This window comes from Pelophylax lessonae (assembly GCF_965119305.1).
Source record: "Pelophylax lessonae genome assembly, chromosome: 12".
Classification (NCBI taxonomy): domain Eukaryota; kingdom Metazoa; phylum Chordata; class Amphibia; order Anura; family Ranidae; genus Pelophylax; species Pelophylax lessonae.
This window is the reverse complement of record NC_138779.1, coordinates 12,926,377-12,949,043: the sequence shown is the minus strand read 5'-3', so window position 1 is coordinate 12,949,043 and position 22,667 is coordinate 12,926,377. Positions and strand designations below refer to the sequence as shown.

Genomic DNA, 22,667 nt, shown 5'->3' with positions numbered 1-22,667 from the left:
CTCGGCCGGTTCAGCCCAAGATTCAAACACTTAATGGGCAGGCTAAATGTACCATGTTGATTAATGCAGCCCTACTGCACACTGATAAGTGTTACTAAGATCACCCCTGGGGCAACCACTCCCAAGGGGCACAGACATCACAGACTCTCTACCTTCCCAGCCCATGGCCAGACAAGATAGACCCATTCAAACCAGGAGGAACTGGGCCCATCCAGTTTTCCTGGGGGAATTACTCCAGTCGCCTGTGGGCACCCCAGTTTCTGTTCCAGCCGGTACTAGCCTTCAGAGCCCCCATCATACCAGCAGCGCTACTTTACAGCCAACCATTCCTACCAAAAGTCCAGAATAATGGCGTAGCACCCCTACTGCACACTGATAAGAACAGATACCACACTTGATCTAAAGATGGCCATACACAGTTCAAATCTTGGCTGGTTCAGGAGACACTGTCCAACCGTTATTAGGCAGGCTGAATGTACAAAGTTGATTCATCAATCAACTTGGGTACAACCAGCATTCTGGATTCGCTGCCGATTATTGCAAGCAGCTGCTATAGCTGCTAGCAATAATCACTGTCTTCTCCTGGCGGGGATGGCTTCCCCCACCAGCCTCCACCCCCGTCGGGAGAAGACAATTGCTGATTCCCCTGCACTGTCTATGACAAAAATGCTCATCATTTCCGGCTTCCTATACCTTAGAGCTGATCAGGGACCTTCCGGTCCTCAACGAAAAAGGCTTATTGAACAAAACAATACAGGGGGTGATGCCTATACAGTGGGAGAAAAAATGATTTGATCCCCTGCAGATTGTGTAAGTTTGCCCTCTTACAAATAAATGAAGGGTCTATAATTTTTATCATAGGTGTATTTTAAATGATAGAGACAGAATATCAACCAAAAATCCAGAAAGAACACATAAAACAAATGTTATAAATTAAGTTGCAGTTCAGTGAGTAAAATAAGTATTTGATCCCCAAGCAAAACAGGACTTAGTAGTTGGTGGAGAACCCCTTGTTGGGAAGAACAGAGGTCAGACGTTTCTTGTAGTTGGTGACCAGGTTTGCACACATCTCAGGAGGGATTTTGGTCCACTTTTCCTTATAGATCTTCTCTAAATCCTTCTTGGCTGTCTCTTAGGAACTCAAAGTTTCAGCTCCCTCCATATATTTTCTATAGGATTAAGGCATGAAGACTGACTGGAACCCACTCCATGACCTTAATGTGCTTCTTCTTGAGCCACCAAGTACTAAGTCATGTTTTGCTTGGGGATCAAATACTTATTTTACTCACTAAACTGCAACTCAATTTATAACATTTGTATCGTATGTTTGTTCTGGATTTTTTAGTTCATATTCTGTCTGTATTATTTAGAATACACCTGTGATAAAAATTAAAGACCTTTCATTTATTTGTAAGTGGGCAAACTTACAAAATCTGCAGGAAATTGAATAATTATTGTCCCCACTGTAGCTGCAGGCATCATCCCGGTATAACCACTTTAAGGCCAGGGACGAGGTGTTGTAACCCAACATCAGGAAGTGCCTGAATAAGGACCTTCATGGCAGGATCAGCGGGTCTTTTAATGAAAGCTTCAGATTGAAAAATAGTAGACAATCGTTCTGTAATTGGAATTATATAATATTAGTAGCAATAATAACAACAATAATAAAAAATAGTTACATCTGAAAATTGCACATTTTATTTTATTTTATTATTTATTATTATTTATTTATTTATTATTTTATTTATTATTATTAATGAATGTTTGTGTATTCATGTATGGTCAGTAGTATATGTATGGGTTAGGTATCAGTTGATGGGATATCATATCACCAGTGTTACTTCATGGTTCTGTGTACAGTGCAACTGCTGCAGATCGGCAGTTTTTAATATTGATGTACATTCAGAGGGTTAAAGTTTCCCCACAGTAGTGCTTTTTAAAGCTTCACTCCCGGGCAAAATAAATATTGTCTAAATCCATTCATCATGTGTATTCTTGAATCTCGGTGATATTTGTGTATTTCTTCAAGATCTGTGCAGGAATCCAGTTATGAGACTTCCTGTAATAAAGACCGCTCACTGCTGCTCTCTCTCCTTGTGCAGGGAGGCTGGTCTTGTCTCTGCCCCCTCCTGTAGTGGGTGGAGCATGCTGGGCCCCTCTCATATCTCTGCTCTATCTCCCTGTGCAGGGTGACCGGGCTTGTCTCTGCCCCTCCTGTAGTGGGTGGAGCCTGATGGGTCCCTCCCACATCTCTGCACTGTACTTGTGCAGGGTGACTGGTCTTGTCTCCACCCCATCATGTAGTGGGTGGGGCCTGCTGCCCCCCCCCCCCACAGCTCTGCTCTTTCTCCTTGTGCAGAGTAACTGGTCTTGTCTCCGCCCTCTCCTGTAGTGGGTGGAGTCTGCTGGGCCCCTCCCACAGCTCTGCTCTCTCTCCTTGTGCAGGGGGACTGATCTTGTCTCTGCCCTCTCCTATAGTGAGTGGAGCCTGCTGAGCCCCTGCCACATATCTGCACTCTCTCCTTGTGCAGAGTGACAGGTCTTGTCTCCGCTCCCTCCAGTAGTGGGTGCAGCCTACTGGGCCCCTCCCACAGTTCTGCTCTCTCCTTGTGCAGTGGATCTGATCTTGTCTCCGCCCCCTCCTGTAGTAGGTGGAGCCTGTTGGGCCCCTCCCACATTTCTGCTCTCTCTCCTTATGCAGGGGGGCTTGTCTTGTCTCCTCCCCACCATATTTTTCTATAGTGGGTGGGGCATTCTGGGCCCCTCCCACAGCCCTGCTATTTGCACAGGCTATATATAGCACAGTGATAATGTCTACTGCTACAAAGTAATATCTGGGTTTGCAAACACATTTGTGCACACAGTAATTGTACAGTGTATCCTTTGCGTTCAACAAAGTATCTATTTAACCGGTTCTCGACCGCCCGCCGCCGATTTACTACGGCAGTGCGGCCCTCCTGCGTGAAACGATGTAGCTCTACGTCGGTCGCGCCCCTGCAGCTAGGGGGCGAGCGCATGCCACCGGTGGCGCGCTCCCGCCCCCACTCGGCTGCGGGGAATCTGATGCACGGGGTTGTAAACACAGCTGACCGTTCTTCTCCCTGGAATGATCACAGAGCGCATGTGATCCTTCTATATAGGAACACAGGTCTCTATGGTCATTTCACAAGCCACGCCCCCCCCATAGTTAGAATCACTTCCCTAGGCTCACATTTAACCCCTTAATCACCTTTACTGTTAACCCCTTCCCTGCCAGTGTCATTATTACAGTAACAGTGCATAGTTTTAGCACTGATTACTGTAGTAATGTCCCTGGTCCCCCCAAAAGTGTCAAAAATGTCAGTTAGGGGTCCGATCTGTCCATCGCAATGTCGCAAAAATCACAGATCGCCGCCATTACTAGTGAAAAAAAATACACAATAAAAATGACATAAATCTTTCCCGTAGTTATTAGACGCGATAACTTTTGCGTAAACCAATCAAAATACACTTATTGCGTTTTTTTTACCAAAAAAATTTAGCAGAAAACAAAATGGCCGAAAATGTTAAAAAATTTTGATTTGAAACATTTTTTTTTTGAGAATATCATATAGCAGAATGTGAAAAATATTGTTTTTCTTTTTTTTTTTTTTTTTTTCAGAATTGTCGCTTTTTTTTTTGTTTATAAAATTGTTTACTGTTTTTTTTTTGTTTATAAAATAAAAATCGCACAGGTGATCAAATACCACCAAAAGAAAGCTCTATTTGTGGGGAAAAAAAGGACATCAATTTTATTTGGGTACAGCGCCGCACGACCGCGCAATTGTCCGTTAAAGTAACGCAGTGCCGAATCGCAAAATATGGCCTGGTCATTAAGGGGGTAAATCCTTCCGGTCCAGGAGTGGGTAATGTATCTATTTAAAGTTTTCGTTTTTGGAGTTCAGCTTTATTGATGCTCTGTGAATTTCAGGTCATAACAGAAAGGTTCGAGATGCAAAGCGGTTTAGCACATGATGCAATGCTCTGTCTGTCTGCAGACCAGTCTGTGCCTCATGTCTTGTCTTGTTTGGGAGCTTCCCTGCCTTCCTGCTGTGCAATTATTAAAATGAGTCAATCACCTTTTCACTCCATATAAATGCAATGGCCACACTCTGCTACAGGATAATGAGGGCAGATAATGACATGCTACTCTCACTGTGCAGTAATGCTGTGCTGTGTCTTTTCTGGGACAGCAGATTGGAGATTTCCTGCTCAAATCTAAACCCCTAACTGTCATATACAGTGCCTTGAAAAAGTATTCACACCCCTTGGATTTTTCTACATTTTGTCATGTTACAACCAAAAACGTAAATGTATTTTATTGGGATTTTATGTGATAGACGAAGGCGTGCATTTGGATTTTTTACTTTTTTTTAACATGTTTTTAGCAGAAAGTAAACAATGTATATATCAGGGGCGGCCCGTCCATTGAGGGCGCAGGAGCGCCGCCCCCCCCCCTTATCCATGCATCCAGCCCCCTAATCTACATGCAGGGCGTCGGACGCATGGATTCCAATATGGGATTTTTTTTTTTTTTTTTTTTTTAGAGCCAGAGGCTCTAATAGGCTTCAGAAAAGGGTGGACTCATGGCACAGAGCACTGCGCCCCAAGCCCACCCAATTGTGCGCTGCCCCCCCCCCCCCCTCCATGTGTCCAGCCCCCTAATCTACAGCAGGGCATAGGACGCATGTATTCCAATAGGGGATTTTTTTTTTTTTAGAGCCAGAGGCTCTAATAGGCTTCAGAAAAGGGTGGACTCAGGGCACAGAGCACTGTGCCCCAAGCCCACCCAGTTGTGCGCTGCCCCCCCTCCCCCCATCCATGTGTCCAGCCCCCTAATCTACAGCAGGGCATAGGATGCATGAATTCCAATAGGGGATTTTTTTTTTTTTTTTTTAGAGCCAGAGGCTCTAATAGGCTTCAGAAAAGGGTGGACTCGGGGCACAGAGCACTGCGCCCCGAGCCCACCCAGTTGTGCGCCACCCCCCTATCCATGTGTCCAGCCCCCTAATCTATATGCAGGGTGCCAGATGCATGGATTCCAATAGGGGATTTTTTTGTTTTTGAAGCACGTGATTAGAACCAGAGGCTCTAATAGGCTTCAAAAAAGGGTGGGCTCGGGGCGCAGTGCACTGCGCCCTGAGCCTACCCAGTTGTATGACAATAGCGAATGAATATTCGCTATTATCACACTGATCCTCCTCCCAGCGAATCAGGAAGCAGGTCAGGAAGTGGGTCGTGAGACCCCTTTCCTGATTGGCTAAAAAGAGAAGCAATTTTACTGGTCATTGGCCAGGAAGAGGGAGGAGACGTACGGCCAGAGGAGACTCACAGCCGCTCGGAGAAGGAGGAGGTAAGGATGCTGGCTGTCCAGCTGGGCGGGGTCTTAGATTTGACCGCTGGGTTTAACCTGCGGGGGAGGGGGGGCGTTGGTTTTGCCCCCACCCCCCAAATTTTCATGCAGCAGCCGCCACTGTCCAAACCTGAGCTAATCACAACACTCACTCAATGTACTTTATCTATGGAGGAAGAGTCACCCGAGGACAGGAAGTGTGTTAGGACTGCACAACATCTCCCCCTCTCATCAGCTTCCATATACACCGTACGCCATAACATCATGACCACTGACATGTAAAGGGAATATCTCGTGGCAATAGCATCTGAAAATGGGTGGGATATATTAGGCAGAAAGTAAACATGTTGTCCATGAAGTTGATGTGGTGAAAGCAGAAAAATAGTGGCATCGCAGTTTGTTGTCTATGGGGCTGTGAAGCCCATGGTGACCCGTGTCCACAGCCAAAAGCTTCTACAATGGTCACATGAACATCAGAACTGGATTATGGAGAAATGAAAGACGGTGGCCTGCTCTGATAAATCATGTTTTCTTTTACATCATGTGAATTGCCGGGTGTGTGTGCGTCACTTACCTGGGGAAGAGATGGCACCAGGATGCGGCATAAGTCGGCAGAGGCAGTGTGATGCTTTGGGCAATGTTCTGCTGTGAAACCTAGGGTGCTGCCATTCATGTGGATGTTACTTTGGTGTCCATGCCTCAATGGGTCAGGGCTTATTTTAGCAAAAGGGGGCCATACTCAATATTAGGTGGGTGGTCATAATGTTATGGGGGATAGATGTATGTTTTCAGTATTTACAGTGAGGGAAAAAAGTATTTGACCCCCTGCCGATTTTGTACATTTGCCCACTGACAAAGAAATGATCAGTCTATAATTTTATTGGTGGGTTCATTTTACCAGTAAGTGCCGGTTCACACTAGGGCGACCAGGTCGCCTCACAGGTCGCCTCCCATAGGGAAGCTGCGGACCCGTTCTAATAGGAGCGACACAAGTCGCTCCGACCTAGAAAAAGGGTCCGGAGCTTCTTTGGGGCGACCCGGAGGCGACCGCCATAAACTTCAATGTTATGAAGTCCGTGGCGGCCGCTCCGAGGTCGCGGCGTGCTGCTCGCACTGCGACCTCGGAGGTCGCGGTGCGAAGTAGCGTCGCTGCAGTGTGAACCGGTGCTTAGAGACAGAATAACAACAAAAATATCCAGAAAAACGCATTTCAAAATAGTTATAAATTGATTTGCATTTTAATGAGTGAAATAAGTATTTGACCCCTTCGCAAAACATGACTTAGTAGTTGGTGGAGAAACCCTTGTTGGCAATCACAGAGGTCAGATGTTTCTTTTAGTTGGCCACTAGATTTGCACACATCTCAGGAGGGATTTGTCCCAACTCCAAGGTTTCGAGGCTGACGTTTGGTAACTCGAAACTTCAGCTTCCTCCACATATTTTCTGTGGGATTAAGGTCTGGGGACTGGCTAGGCCACTCCAGGACCATAATGTGCCTCTTCTTGAGCCACTCCCTTGTTACCTTGGCCGTGTGTTTTGGGTCATTGTCATGCTGGAATATCCATCCATGACCCATTTTCAATGCCCTGGCTGAGGGAAGGAGGTTCTCAAGCAAGATCTGATGGTATATGGCCCCGTCCATCGTCCCTTTGATATGGTGAGGTTGTCCTGTCCTCTTAGCATAAAAACACCCCCAAAGCATAATGTTTCCACCACCTGTCTGACGGTGGGGGATGGTGGTCTTGGGGTCATTGGCAGCATTCCTCCTCCTCCAAACACGGCGAGTTGAGTTGATGCCAAAGAGCTTGATTTTGGTTTCATCTGACCCCAACACTTTCTCCCAGTTCTCCTCTGAATCATTCAGATGTTCATTAGCAAACTTCAGACAGTCCTGTACATGTGCTTTCTTGAACAGGGGGACCTTGCAGGTGCTGCAGGATTTCAATCCTTCATGGCGTAGTGTGTTACCAATTGTTTTCTTGGTGACTTTGGTCCCAGCTGCCTTGGGATCATTGACAAGATTCTTCCGTGTAGTTCTGGGCTGATTCCTCATCGTTCTCATCATCATTGAAACTCCACGAGGTGAGATCTTCCATGGAGCCCCAGACAGAGGGAGATTGACAGTTATTTTGTGTTTCTTCCACTTGCGAATAATCGCATCAACTGTTGTCACCCTCTCACCAAGCTGCATAGGTGTGCACAGCCTATTGCATTAAGGTGTGCACCCCAAAGCTCAAACACATATGCCTTTCTCTGCAGCCTCAGACAGTGAATGAATGGGGAGTGCTCTGTGCTGAGCGGCTTCCAGTTCATTCACAAACTGAAGCCTAGTAAACACAGTTTACTAGGCTTCAGTTATGATTGAACACAGTGAGTGAGTGTGTTCATTTAGAATAAGAAAAGGGCCAGTAAATTACATATTGATTAGCCCATTCCTCTACTCTCCATCCTAAAACATGCCCGCAGCAGTCTGGGGGAGAGGAGAGGAAGGGAGGGAAGCCAGCAGCACTGCAGTGGGGGAACGCAACATTAGGGGAAGCCCTGGCAGTAGGGAAAATCGGCACCGCACAGAGTGATTAGAGTGTGCCCAGGCACACCTGGCACACCCCCTGCGCACGCCTATGCCAAGCTGCCTGGTGATGGTTTTGTAGCCCATTCCAGCCTTGTGTAGGTCTACAATCTTCTCCCTGACATCCTTGGACAGCTCTTTGGTCTTGGCCATGGTGGAGAGATTGGAATCTGATTGATTGATTGCTTCTGTGGACAGGTGTCTTTTATACAGGTAACAAGCTGAGATTAGGAGGACTGCCTTTAGGAGAGTGCTCCTAATCTCAGCTTATTACCTGTATAGAAGACACCTGGGAGCCAGAAATCTTGCTGATTGATAGGAGATCAAATTCTTATTTCACTCATTAAAATGCAAATCAATTTATAACTTTTTTTAAATGCATTTTCTGGATATTTTAAAACTATATAATTTCTTTGTCGGTGGGCAAACGTACAAAATCAGCAGGGGGTCAAATACTTTTTTTCCCCTCATTGTAGCTGTTTGCCTGAAATTCCAATTTAACTATTTACATAAACTAAAACAAACTTCTTCTGCATGACTAACCAGACAGTACAGATCAGGTCACGGACTTTATCAGAAAATGTGATCTGCGTTTGCTTGGCACCGTCCTGTTTCCAGCACACACTTGGCATGTCCTCCGCATACGGTGACATAGTTGTGTGTCTGATGGAACGCAGCCAGCGAGGAGGACACACTCCTGGCAGGGCAGGATTTTCTTTTCTCCGCCGTCGTCGCTCTGCCCAGACTTGCAGATGTAGAGGAGATCCGTCCCAGCGGCCCACTCCCACTGAGTAAGCAGTTTCACTCGGCGTTTCCCAGGCGAGGCCACAGGCAGCTGAAGGGTTTGTAATGAGTCTGAATAATCACTTCACAAGCGTGAGAAAACATCAGGCTGACTGCACACGTGTGAACCTGACTGCAGGTTTGGCCAACACACCTAGGTCGGGAATAGTCGCCATACAACTCTTTATTGGCACGCTTGCAGCCTGTCGCTAACACATCTAATGGGCCCTTTCACAAGCAAATAAAAGTCATGCCGAGTGTCTGCCTCTTAGCCCTGTGTTGTTTTTCCACTATCCTCTAAACCTTGGTAATTATACATATGTGAGAAAATCTTTATAAGTCTTTTAGGTACTCATCAACACATGATGACATGCATCCGTCAGATGGCGGTCTCATGTCTTTGGGTCTAGATGATGTTTGCTGGTCAGTCTCAGAAGAAGCGATGCATTTAGCAAAGTGTTTTATTTGCTAGTCCCCCTCACTGCCATTCAGGGTAGCCATCAGGCTCGGACTGGGACAAAAAAAATAGGCTCGGGTATTTTAGATTGAGCAGCCAATTTTTCCATGGGACCGAGGGGTGGGGGGTGCACATGTACAAGGTGGTTGGTGACAGGATATTCAGTGCTCCCTTACAATGCAGTCCCCTTTATATCACAGTGCCCCTTTACATTATAGTGCCCTAGCAATTACAACCCCCTTACAGTGCTCCCAGCAATAACAGCCCCCCATTACAGTGTCCCTAGCAATCAAAGCCCTCCCATTACAGTGCCCCTAGCAATCACAGCCCACCCCCCCCCCATTACAGTGCCCCTGGCAATCACAGCCTCCATTACAGTGCCCCTAGAAATTACAGCCCCCATTACAGTGCCCCTAGCAATCACAGCCCCCCTTACAGTACCCCTAGCAATCAGAGCCCCCCACGACAGTGCCCCTAGCAATTACAGCCCCCCATTACAGTGCCCCTAACAATCACGGCCCCCATTACAGTGCCCCTAGCAATCACAAACCCCCATTACAGTGCCCCTAGCAATCACAGCCCCCCATTACAGTGCCCCTAGCAATCACAGCCCCCATTACAGTGCCCCTATCAATCACAGCCCTCATTACAGTGCCCCTAGCAATCACAGCCCCCATTACAGTGCCCCTAGCAATCACAGCCCTCATTACAGTGCCCCTAGCAATCAGAGCCCCCCCAATACAGTGCCCCTAGCAATCACAGCCCCCCATTACAGTGCCCCTAGCAATCACAGCCCCCCATTGCAGTGCCCCTAGAAATCACAACCCCCCATTACAATGCCCCTAGAAATAACAGCCCCCCCATTACAGTTCCCCTAGCAATCACAGCCCCCCATTACAGTGCCCCAAGCAATCATAGCCCTCATTACAGGGCCCCTAGCAATCACAGCCCCCCATTACAATGCTCCTAGCAATCACAGCCCCCCATTAAAGTGGCCCTAGCAATCACAGCCCCCCACATTACAGTGCCCCTAGCAATCACAGCCCCCATTACAGTGCCCCTAGCAATCACAGCCCTCATTACAGTGCCCCTAGCAATCAGAGCCCCCCCAATACAGTGCCCCTAGCAATCACAGCCCCCCATTACAGTGCCCCTAGCAATCACAGCCCCCCATTGCAGTGCCCCTAGAAATCACAACCCCCCATTACAATGCCCCTAGAAATAACAGCCCCCCCATTACAGTGCCCCTAGCAATCACAGCCCCCCATTACAGTGCCCCAAGCAATCATAGCCCTCATTACAGGGCCCCTAGCAATCACAGCCCCCCATTACAATGCTCCTAGCAATCACAGCCCCCCATTAAAGTGGCCCTAGCAATCACAGCCCCCCACATTACAGTGCCCCTAGCAATCACAGCCCCCCCCCATTACACTGCCCTTAGAAATCACAACACCCTTACAGTGCCCCTAGCATATACAGCCCCCCATTACAGTGCCCTTAGCAATCACAGCCTCTCATTACAGTGCCCCTAGCAATCACAGCCCCCCATTACAGTGCCCCTAGCAATCACAGCCCCCCCCCCCCATTACAGTGCCCCTAGCAATCATAGCCTCCCATTACAGTGCCCCTAGCAATAACAGCCCCCATTACAGTTCCCCTAGCAATCACAGACCCCCATTACAGTGCCCCTAGAAAACACAGCCCCCCATTAAAGTGTCCGTAGCTATCACAGCCCCCCATTACAGTGCCCCTAGCAATCACAGCCCCCATTACAGTGCCACCTGCAATCACAGCCCCTATTACAGTGCCCCTAGCAATAACAGCCCCAATTACAGTGCCCTTAGCAATCACCGCCCCCCATTAGAGTTCCCCTAGCAATCACAGTCCCCCATTACAGTGCCCCTAGCAATCACAGCCTCTCATTACAGTGCCCCTAGCAATCACAGCCTCTGATTACAGTGCCCCTAGCAATCACAGCCCCCATTACAGTTCCCCTAGCAATCACAGACCCCCATTACAGTGCCCCTAGCAAACACAGCCCCCCATTAAAGTGTCCGTAGCTATCACAGCCCCCCATTACAGTGCCCCTAGCAATCACAGCCCCCATTACAGTGCCATCTGCAATCACAGCCCCTATTACAGTGCCCCTAGCAATAACAGCCCCCATTACACTGCCCTTAGCAATCACCGCCCCCCATTACAGTTCCCCTTGCAATCACAGTCCCCCATTACATTGCCCCTAGCAATCACAGACCCTCATTACAGTGCCCCTAGCAATCACAACTCCCCATTACAGTGCCCCTAGCAATCACAGCCCCATTACAGTGCCCCTGGCAATCACAACCCCCCATTACAGTGCCCCTTGCAGTCATTCCCCCCTTTTCTCTCTAACCGAATCCCTTGCTTTCACATCCACGATCAGCACTGTGTTGTTTGCAGTTAGTCGGTCAAGCAGAGCCTTGTTTCTAGTTGAGGCTTCCACCAAGACAGTGGTGGAACTCCCACCTGCCCACTCTGCTCCACCCTGCTCTGCCCCTCTCTGCTCTGCTGCTTATTTCACTGTGGGGGGTCTGTTGCCTATCCCACTGTGAGGGAGCCCGGCGCCGCTGCTGTTAGAGGTTATGACAGAAGTTGCCATACCCACACAGTGGACCGTCCACCCATCCTCTCCACAGCTCCCCCTATTGCTGCAGACAGATGCCATGTCGGGACAGGAGGCAGAAACTGCAGAAGAAAGTCAGCTGACCAACGTGAAGGAGGAGGAGCTGTGCTCGGAGACCCCATGTTGGAAGAGGCATCACTGGAAGCACAACTGACACTGAGAGCAAGTGCCAGAGCCACTGATCCCATCCCCCACTACTGCTGCATCTGACTGAACCCCCCCCCCCCCCACACCACCACATCTGCCTCTGACTGAACCCCCCCACCACCACTATTGCCTCTGACTCACCCCCCACCACCATTGCTGCCTCTGACTGAATCCCCCCACCACCACTGCTGCCTCGGACCAAACCCCCCAACACCAACACCATCACTGCCTCTGACTGAAACTCCCCCTACCACCACCACTGCTGCCTCCGTCTGAACACCTCAACCACCACTGTCTCTGACTGAACCCCCCACCACCACCACCAATGCTGCCTCGGACAAAACCCCCCCCACCACCACCGCCTCTGACTGAATCCCCCCCACCACCACCACTGCTGCCGCCTCTGTCTGAATCCCCCCCACCACCACTGCCTCTGACTGAAACCCCACACCACCACCACTGCTGCCTCAGACCAAACCCCCCCCCCCACCACTGCCTCTGACTGAACCCCCCCCCCCAACAACCACCACTGCCGCCTCTGTCTGAACCCTCCCACCACCACTGCCTCTGACTGAACCCCCCCACCACCATCACTGCCTCTGACTGAACCTCCCCCACCACCACCGCTGCCTCTGACTGAACCCCTCCCACCCCCACCACTGCCTCTGTCTGAACCCCCCCACCACTGCTGCTTCTGCCTAAACTCCCCTACCCCTGCTGCCTCTGATTGAACCCCCCCACCACCATATCTGCCTCTGACTGACCCCCCCCCCCCATTTCCACGGCTGCTGCCTCCGACTGAAACCCCCCACCACCACCTTTACCACTGCCTGTGTCTGAACCCCCCCAACCACCACTGCCTCTGACTGAACCCCCCCACCACCACCACCACCACTGCTGCCTTGGACTGAACCCCCCCCCCCCCCACCACCACCACCACTGATGCCTCTGGCTGAACCCCCACCACCACCACCATCTCTGTCTGAACCACCCCACCACCACCAGTGCTGCCTCAGACAGGATCCCCCCCCCCCCCCTCCCCACCACCACCACCACTACCACTGTTGCATGTAAATCTGACTTCCTGATCAATTTAATTTTAATAGTCAGGATATAAAATAATGGATGTGGGTGCCCTTTGGTGGGCATGATCTCTTTTGGGGAGCGGTGGGGGTGGGGGGAGGCAGCATTTTCTATTTTTGGACCCAGGCAGCACAATGTCTTGGGCCAGCCCTGGCTTCCACCAACTGACACATGAAATTGTCATGCAAAACATGCAAGAAATGACGAACCTTAGAGGAGTGAGCAGTTCTATCTGTCCAGTTTCTGGATTCTGGGCCTATAGCATACATCCATTATTTATTACCCTTTTTTTTTTCTTCCCTGCATGTACATTGTGTAGAGGTCAGACATAAATAAAGTGCAGAGTGCTGGTGTCAGGCGTATATATAATGTACAGAGTATAGGGGTCAGACATACATTATATTACCAAAAGTATTGGGACGCCTGCCTTTACACACACATAAACTTTAATGGCATCCCAGTCTTAGTCCGTAGGGTTCAATATTGTATTGGCCCACCCTTTGCAGCTATAACAGCTTCAACTCTTCTGGGAAGGCTGTCCACAAGGTTTAGGAGCAAGTTTGGGTTGGAGGAACTTGACTGGCCTGTACAGAGTCCTGACTCCAAGCCGATAAAACACCTTTGGGATGAATTAGAGTGGAGACTGCGAGCCAGGCCTTCTCATCCAACATCAGTGCCTGATCTCACAAATGCGCTTCTGGAAGAATGGTCAAACATTTCCATAGACACACTCCTAAACCTCGTGGACAGCCTTCCCAGAAGAGTTGAAGCTGTTATAGCTGCAAAGGATGGGCCAACTAAGTATTGAGCCCTACAGACTAAGACTGGGATGCCATTAAAGTTCATGTGTGTGTAAAGGCAGGTGTCCCAATACTTTTGGTAATATAGTGTATATACTTTCCATTGATTAATTCTCATCTATCATACATACTCTTCAGCTGGATCTGCATCTCCATGCTTGGGATTGGGTACTGTTGAATGAAGAGGGTGAATGTAGAGGGCGCTGTAATGATTTTATGTCTACTAACTTTTAAGAAATTTTTGGAATAAAGATGGTTTTATTTATATATATATATATATATATATATATATATATATATATATATATACATATCTATGTATATATAATATATATAAATATTATATAGATAGATAGATAGATAGATAGATAGATAGATAGATAGATAGATAGATAGATAGATATAAATGTAATTAGTTTTTAATTTAATATAAACAAACAAATACAATATTACTTCACATATTTCCATTATAACCTTTCCCCCCTTTTCCCTAAATCCCATGAAACCCCAATACCTTTACCCTACTTTCCTTTTGATGTGCCTCTTCTCCTACTACTTCACTAACTATTACCGGACTTTTCGGTCTTCTATAATCCCCCTAATCTACCCATATTGCTGTGCATTTATTGGTCATTTTGAACTCTGCCCAGTTTCTCCATTTATTCATAAAGCCTTCTACTTGTTCCTCATCTCTACAGCCCAGATACTCCGTATTCTATATATATTCCATTCTGATAAACCAGTCTCGAAGGGTAGGGCTCTCTGGGTCTAACCATTTCTTTGGTATCTCCCCTAGGGTTGAGCGAACACCTAGATGTCCGTGTTCGACGGGTTCGGCCGAACTTTAAAAAAAAGTCCGGGTCCGTGTCCCGGACTTTTACCGAACTTTTCCCGGACACCGAACCCCATTGAAGTCAATGGGGACCCGAACTTTAAGGCACTAAAATGGCTCTAAAACACCAAAGGAAAGGGCTAGAGTGCTGCAAATGGCAGCAAAACGTAATTAAGAGCATGGCAAGTGCTCTGCAAACAAATGTGGATAGGGAAATAACTTAAAACAACAAAAAAAAAACAGAAAAATAAAACAATGTTCTTCTTCATCTCTGAAGGACGAGGCCCATATGGAGTAGGAGGGAGGTTGAGGTGGTGGTGGATGTGGCGGTGACATAGGCGTGCGCACAGGGTGTGCTGGGTGTGCCTGGGCACACCCTAATCACCTAGGGCACATAGCATTGCCAGTGAGGAGATGGGAAAGATCTCCCTGGGACCTGCTCTGCTCTATTTCTCCTTGCCTACAGGTACATGGCCCCGATACATTACTCTCCCTGCTGGCAAACACATGCATGTGTATTTCAACTTTGGGGTGCACACCTTAATGCAATAGGCTGCGCACACCTATGGGCGGTGTAGGTGGAAGCGGCGGTGGAGGAGGACCAGGGCCGGATTAACAGCATCATGGGCTTGGTGCTGAGGATTTTGAAGGGCCTTAAGGGCCGTGCCTTGCCATGCACCCAGAGGAGGAAGGGTGCAGCCATGCATGCCTAATTCAACATGGGATGCTGTCTCTGAAGCCCATAAACACATCCATGCATCGCCAACTGTCCCTCCTTGTCCGGCCTTCACGCTGTGTGGGGAGGTTCTGAGGGTGCTGCCTGGGGAAGCGAGCATAGAAGCCAGACTTCTGTGTTTACAAGTGACAGAAGAGCGGTAACAGTGAATATGGCCAACCCGGGGCCTATATAAAAGGTAGGGGCCTGGAGCTGCAGCTCCAATAGCCCCTACATTAATCTGGCCCTGAGGAGGAGGACGAGGTAGCCAACACTGCTTCTTTTCAAAAATTTTAAATGAGGGTACACCCCAAAAGAGTGAGAAAGAGCAAAAATGGAACAATGGGTGGGTAAGGTCGGTATCCATTGCTATTCTGCATAAGGTACGGAAAAGTCCCGTGGGATCCATGCCTGGTTCATTTTAATGAACGTGAGCTTGTCCACATTGTCTCTGGACAGGCGGCTGCGCTTGTCTGTTATAACGCCCCCAGCCGTGCTAAATACCCGTTCAGATAATACACTGGCTGCAGGGCACGCCAGCACCTCCAAGGCGTAAAGGGCAAGCTCAAGCCATGTGCCCAATTTGGAGACCCAGAAGTTGAAGGGGGCAGACCCGTCATTCACTACATGTAGGCGTGTGCACACATACTGCTCCACCATGTTGGTAAAATGCTGCCTCCTGCTAAGACGTTCCATCTGAGCTGCTGGTGCTGCTGTTTGTTGTGGCGTGCTGACAAAGCTTTTCCACATTTCGGCCATGCTAACCCTGCCTTCTGAGGTGCTGGCGGTGCCCTGGTTGCGTTGGCGACCTCCTCCTCCTCCTCCTCTGCCTTGTGCTTCCACTGTGGCCCCGCTGTCAGATGGGAATGCCAGCAGCATGGCGTCTACCAGCGTGCGCTTGTACTCGCGCATCTTGCGATCGCGCTCCAGTGAGTGAATTAAGGACGGTACGTTGTCCTTGTAACGGGGATCCAGCAGCGTGGCCACCCAGTAATCAGCACAAGTTAGAATGTGGGCAACTCGGCGGTCGTTGTGGAGACACTGCAGCATGTAATCGCTCATGTGTGCCAGGCTGCCCAGAGGCAACGAAAGGCTGTCCTCTGTGGGAGGTGTATCGTCCGTGTCCTCTGTATCCCCCCAGCCACGCACCAGTGATGGCCATGAGCTGGCCTGGGTGCCACCCTGCTGTGAACATGGTTCCATCTCCTCCTCCAGCTCCTCCTCCTCCTCATCCTCCTCATCCTCCAGAACTGTGCCCCTGCTGGACAATTGCGTCCCTGGCGTTTGCGTGTGCAGGAACCCACCCTCGGAGCCCCTTGCGAATGACTGCCCTGAAAGCCTTGGAAATGTTACCTCTTCATCCTCCTCCTCCTCCTCATCCTGTGCCACATCCTCTTCCATCATCGCCCGAATTGTTTTTTCAAGGAGGCATAGAAGTGGGATAGTTAAGCTGAGAACGGCGTCATTGCCACTGGCCATGTTGGTGGAGTACTCAAAACAGCGCAACAAGGCACACAGGTCTCGCATGGAGGCCCAGTTAAATTAAATAGCGGAATAGAAAATATGATCCAAAAAAAGTGTATGTATATCACACGTACACAACCACACTGGGCCCCAATTACTATTGTTTGTACCCCTAAAAGGCTAGGAGTAGGGGGGAGTATGGAACAGGCAGCACCCTCAAACCTTCAGAAGTATGAGATGAACCCCAACAACTTGGAAAGGTGGATCTCTCTCACACGTACCAACACAGACTATCCCCCAATTTAACTGATCCCCAAAGGTTTTTGATTAAATAGCGGAATAGAAAATATGATCCCAAAAAAAGTGTATGTATATCACACGTACACAACCACACTAGGCCCCAATTACTATTGTTTGTACCCCTAAAAGGCTAGATGAGGAGTAGGGGGAGTATGGAACAGGCAGCACCCTCAAACCTTCAGAAGTATGAGATTGTGTTCACTGTACCCCACAAAGATTGAGTTCACTGCACCCCACAATGATTGTGTTCACTGCACCCCACAAAGATTGTGTTCACTGCACCTCACAAAGATTGTGTTCACTGTACCCCCCAAAGATTGTGTTCACTGCACCCCACAAAGATTCTGTTCACTGTACCCCACAAAGATTGTGTTCACTGCACCCCAAAAAGATTGTGTTCACTGCACCCCAAAAAGGATGTTGTTCACTGCACCCCAAAAAGGATGTTGTTCACTCCACCCCAAAAAGATTGTGTTCACTGCACCCCACAAAGATTGTGTTCACTGCACCCCAAAAAGATTGTGTTCACTGCACCCCAAAAATGATTTTGTTCACTGCACCCCAAAAAGGATTTTGTTCACTGCACCCCAAAAAGGATGTTGTTCACTCCACCCCAAAAAGATTGTGTTCACTGCACCCCAAAAAGATTGTGTTCACTGCACCCCACAAAGGATTTTGTTCACTGCACCCCAAAAAGATTGTGTTCACTGCACCCCAAAAAGGATGTTGTTCACTGCACCCCAAAAAGGATTTTGTTCACTGCACCCCAAAAAGATTGTGTTCACTGCACCCCACAAAGGATTTTGTTCACTGCACCCCACAAAGATTGTGTTCACTGCACACCAAAAAGGATTGTGTTCACTGCACCCCAAAAAGATTTTGTTCACTGCACCCCAAAAAGATTGTGTTCACTGCAGCCCAAAAAGATTGTGTTCACTGCAGCCCAAAAAGATTGTGTTCACTGCAGCCCAAAAAGATTGTGTTCACTGCAGCCCAAAAAGATTGTGTTCACTGCAGCTCACACACAGAAAAATGGATGTGGATCACTGACACCTGCCTATCTCCAATCCCACACCACACAGCAATATCGATTGTAGTTTGTAGAACACAGTTTCCCTAAAATTCAGCAGACTCTGTCCCTAACAGGATTGAGAAGAGATCGTAGATCAGGATTGAGTGCAGATTCACCCCACCCCCCACACAGCAATATCGATTGTAGTTTGTAGAAGACACTGACCCTATAATTCAGCAGACTCTATCCCTAAAATGCCTACAACTCGCCCTGCCTAAACACTCCGACCTGTCCCTCAATTCTATCCGGACACAAATGGTTTTTTCCTGCCTATCTTTCCCTAATCAGCAGCCAGCACATTGATGTGTGCTCTGTCCCTGAATCTAAGCAGCATAATGACGCCGCTGCGGCTGCCTCGAACTTATAAAGACTTGGTCACATGCTTCAGACGGCCAATCACAGCTACTGAGACATTTGCAGGCATGGCTGGGATGGCTTAAGGCACACCAGTTAAACGATTGTTGATTGGCTGTTGAAAGCCCGCCATGAAAAGAGCGCCAAAGCATGCAAAACCCGGAAATAAAACGACCGAACACGGATTTTTACCCGAACATACAGTAAAGTGTCCGTGTCCGTGTTCGGGTACAAAAAATCCAATTATTCGGTACGAACACGAATAATACAGTCCGTGTTCGCTCAACACTAATCTCCCCCCTTTGCTGCATTTATCAGGTTTGGGACGATTGTATTTCTATACTGCTTTTGGGGTGTATCTATTTTATGAAATAGGCACCTCCACGGGCCATCTATAACATTTATCCCTGTAATTTCCCTAATAAACTGTTGCACCTTCAACCAGTATTCCCGGATTTTAGGGCAATCCCACCAGATATGGAACGTTGTGCCCTGCAAATTAAAGCCCCTCCAACACAAATTCGACTTCTCTAGTTGGTGCTTATGTGCTATTGCTGGTGTAATGTACCATCTCGATATTCATTATTAGTTCATTTCAACAGTATTACCATCCACTGCAGTGTAATGTACTGCTCTCAGTTTGGCGTCCACTTCATGCTCCTTTAAACGTGATCCAATCTAAGTGTTCTGGACATTTTATAGATAGGCAACTCCTATCCTTCATATTGATTAGTGGTTCCAAATTAATAACTACTGCAGTAGGGAACAGACACAAAAAGATACACTCCGCATCTTTCCAAAATAACAGTTCTGTTTTATTTGATGCAGTTGAAGACTTTTATACACATGATTACATAGTATATTAAAATTGTACTTTTATGGTAACAAGGGGCGTAATATAGGCAGGCTAATTCTACTCAGGCGGAGTTACCAGCGAGCGTCGACGTCACAAGCCGGAACGAACGTAATGCTACACAGCGGTTCTTGTTCCTATTGGAAGTTTTATTGAAGGTCTTTTATGTACATATACTCGGTGAGTGTACCCTATTTTAAATAAACTTTATATGCTGGAACGTACTTCACCATGGTCTTCCCCCGTTTTTATATTCTTATATTCGGGAGAGATGTTGTATGACTGTTACTGTCTCTGGGAGGTGATACCTGGATCCCTTGGGAGTATCCACTGGCGTTTTTCGGGGCTGATCATCTTGCTTTGAGCACAAGGCGTTTGGTGACCATTGTGAGAGCAGTGGTCATAACTATTCGGTAAGAGGCCAATTGGCTACCTTATGTGTGGTGGAGGTTCTCACTGTTCCAGTTACTGAGTTTACGGATTTTCACTTACCAAGGTGTCTTTGGTGGATTGGACTGTTCCATAATATCATCTTGAAGTGGATTTATGTTTTTAACATTATATTTATACAAGTCAATTTATAGCGCTGCATTTTATTTCATAATTCTACTAAGGACTCGAAAGAATGCAAACATGTAATGAAAACATTATTAGTGGCGTGTGCACAATGAGTGCAGTGTGCAATACATGCAAAATATAATACAATAATATACAAGCTGTACAAATTTCCTTTACAACCTCCCCTCTTTTGATCAATATTTTGATCACTAACCATACATGCTATCGCCTTTAACCTGGAACCTCCACACGCTTAGGTGGAGGTACTCCCGGCCAAAGAGGCAAACTCCATTGTGGAGAATAATAGCTGAGAGCAGCTTTTTCATTTCAAAATGTCCATTTATTGTAAAAAAACGATTGATAAAAAAGATTTGCAGAGTAATTGGCTGTACACTTCTGTGGCCAGAATGAGCTTCTAGCTTAACTGTGGACATGCAAGCAAAAACAAAAAGCAAAAATTGGGACTTTATATGAGGTGTGACCAGCAACAGATAAAATTAAAGCGGAGTTCCAGCCACAAAATCGACCTAATCGATTTTGGGGCCATCCGCTTGCTATTTGTTACCTGAAAAAAAAATGGGTAGTTACGATTTTTTTTTACTTACCTTATTATTGAAGAAAATATACTCACCTTTCCTTCCACTTCCTCCATCTGCGGCCGTGGCCCGCGCCCAGAGGCGGACTGGGCTGGGAGGCAGGGAGGCGATTGCCCTCCAGGCCGATCTGATGCTTCCTAAAAAGGCCACTCGCTCCGCACCGATTCCACCCCTGCAGACAGGCATGACACCCGCCGGCCGCCGCTACATTGTGTTATACTTGCGGAGCATCACTGCTCTGCTGCAGCTCTGCAAGTATACTATAATGTAGCGGCGGCCGGCGGGTGTCATGCCTGTCTGCAGGGGTGGAATCGGTGCGGAGCGAGTGGCCTTTTTGACTGGTGAGTCCAGTCACTTCCCTGTCAGGCGGAGTGATCTCCACCCGACAGATGCTTTCTAGTCCCGGCCGAGTGTGATGTCATCCAGAGGCCAGGAGGCGGGAAGAAAGGACGGAGGAGAGTGCTTCTGCAAGGAACTGCGAGGAGCCAGCCCAGTGAAGCCCTGTGGAATAGTGAGTTTTCAGAGGCTGCTCAGGCTGATAATACACCTTACATAAGGCAATGTTATGTCAGTGTTGTAGATGTGTGAAATGGCTCAAGTGATTAACTCATTGAGGCGAGGAGTTAATTTACAATGCTGTTTGTAAAATGCAGCATGGAGGGGGTTAATGTACTGCCAATGGCCACTAATGCATTAGTGACCAGTGACAGTTAATTAACCCCTTTGTGCTGCATTAGTGACAGTGGCACCAGTGTCAGTGTTAATTAACCCCTGTATTGTGCAGCATGAAATGGTTAATAAACACTGACACTGGTACAACTAATGCAGCACAAAGGGGTTAATGACTGCCACTAGTCACTACTGCATCCGTGTCCAGTGGTGTATTTTATTTTTGTGCTACCCTAGGCAAGATTTAAATCGGGCACCCCCATCTACATTTATCCCACCCCAGCCACAGTATACTGTTCTTGTCTCAGGGTCTGATGAGGAAGCCACAGCTGTTCACAATGAATGGCTGCGGCTTCCTTATCAGACCCTGGGACATGAGGGCAGAGGATGGGGGTCAGTGGGACATAGGACGGGGTCAGCAGGGCAGAGAATGTGGCGGCAATGGTAAGCACTGATCAGGAGCAATAAATAAGCTGGATTGATATGCAGCACTAGTAGGTGGCAATGATGGACACTGATAGGTGGCACTGATCAAGCTGCACTGATGAGGCTGAGCTTATATGCACTGGTGAGGCTGCATTGATGGGCAATGATCAGGCTGCACTGATGAGGCTGCACTGATGGACACTGGTGGTGCTGCGTTGATGGGGACTGATGAGGCTGCATGGATGGAAACTGATGAGGCTGCACTGGTGGACACTGATGAGGCTGAAAAAGTGAAAAAATGTTGCTCTCAACAGCTTGATAAAACACAAAATAAATTATTCCAATGTGCAAACGTTCGTGCAAAAAAACAGTTTCTAGTGTCCAAAAAAAAAAAAGGGTTAAGCAAACAGCCAATGATGGAAACACAGACTTGATAGGAGTGAATCTCAAAAAAGCCTCCACCTCCACACGATCACCCAGTGAAATGTATAGGTACCGCTTACCAAACACTGGACCCCTTAGTTATAGGGGGTCAAACACGCTTATTGATCCACATCAGATCCGACCTTGCACATCCCCCTCTCACACAGGCGACAGTGTGTAGCCAAATCGATGGAGCATTAAAGAACCAAGTCATAGATGGAGAGAAATGACAAACGGGCTCTCATGGTGCAGTATTACTCATCAAAGGATCATTTTCAGTTTGCTGTGGATAGGAGACCCAGCTCCACGCCTGCGTTCCTTAGACCCGGAAGTTTACGGTCTCACGTTCCCAATCTAAGGGTCTAAGGAACGCAGGCGTGGAGCGGCGGCTCCTATCTCGCCTGTGTGAGAGGGGGATGTGCAAGGTTGGATCTGATATGGATCAATAAGCATGTTTGACCCCCTATAACTAAGGGGTCCAGTGGTTCTGGTAAGCGGTACCTATACATTTCACTGGGTGATCGTGTGGAGGT

At 47.9% G+C, this 22,667-nt stretch overlaps 1 long non-coding RNA gene across 1 annotated transcript in view; it reads right to left on the bottom strand.

Moving 5' to 3' along the window:
* Positions 1-7,357: 7,357 nt before the first annotated feature.
* LOC309567853 overlaps positions 7,358-22,667 on the bottom strand; it is a 1,051,047-nt gene continuing 1,035,737 nt past the window's right edge. Inside the window, exon 2 of the long non-coding RNA XR_014225967.1 lies at positions 7,358-7,534. This is a non-coding gene — a long non-coding RNA (uncharacterized lncRNA). The remainder of the gene's footprint in view (positions 7,535-22,667) is intronic.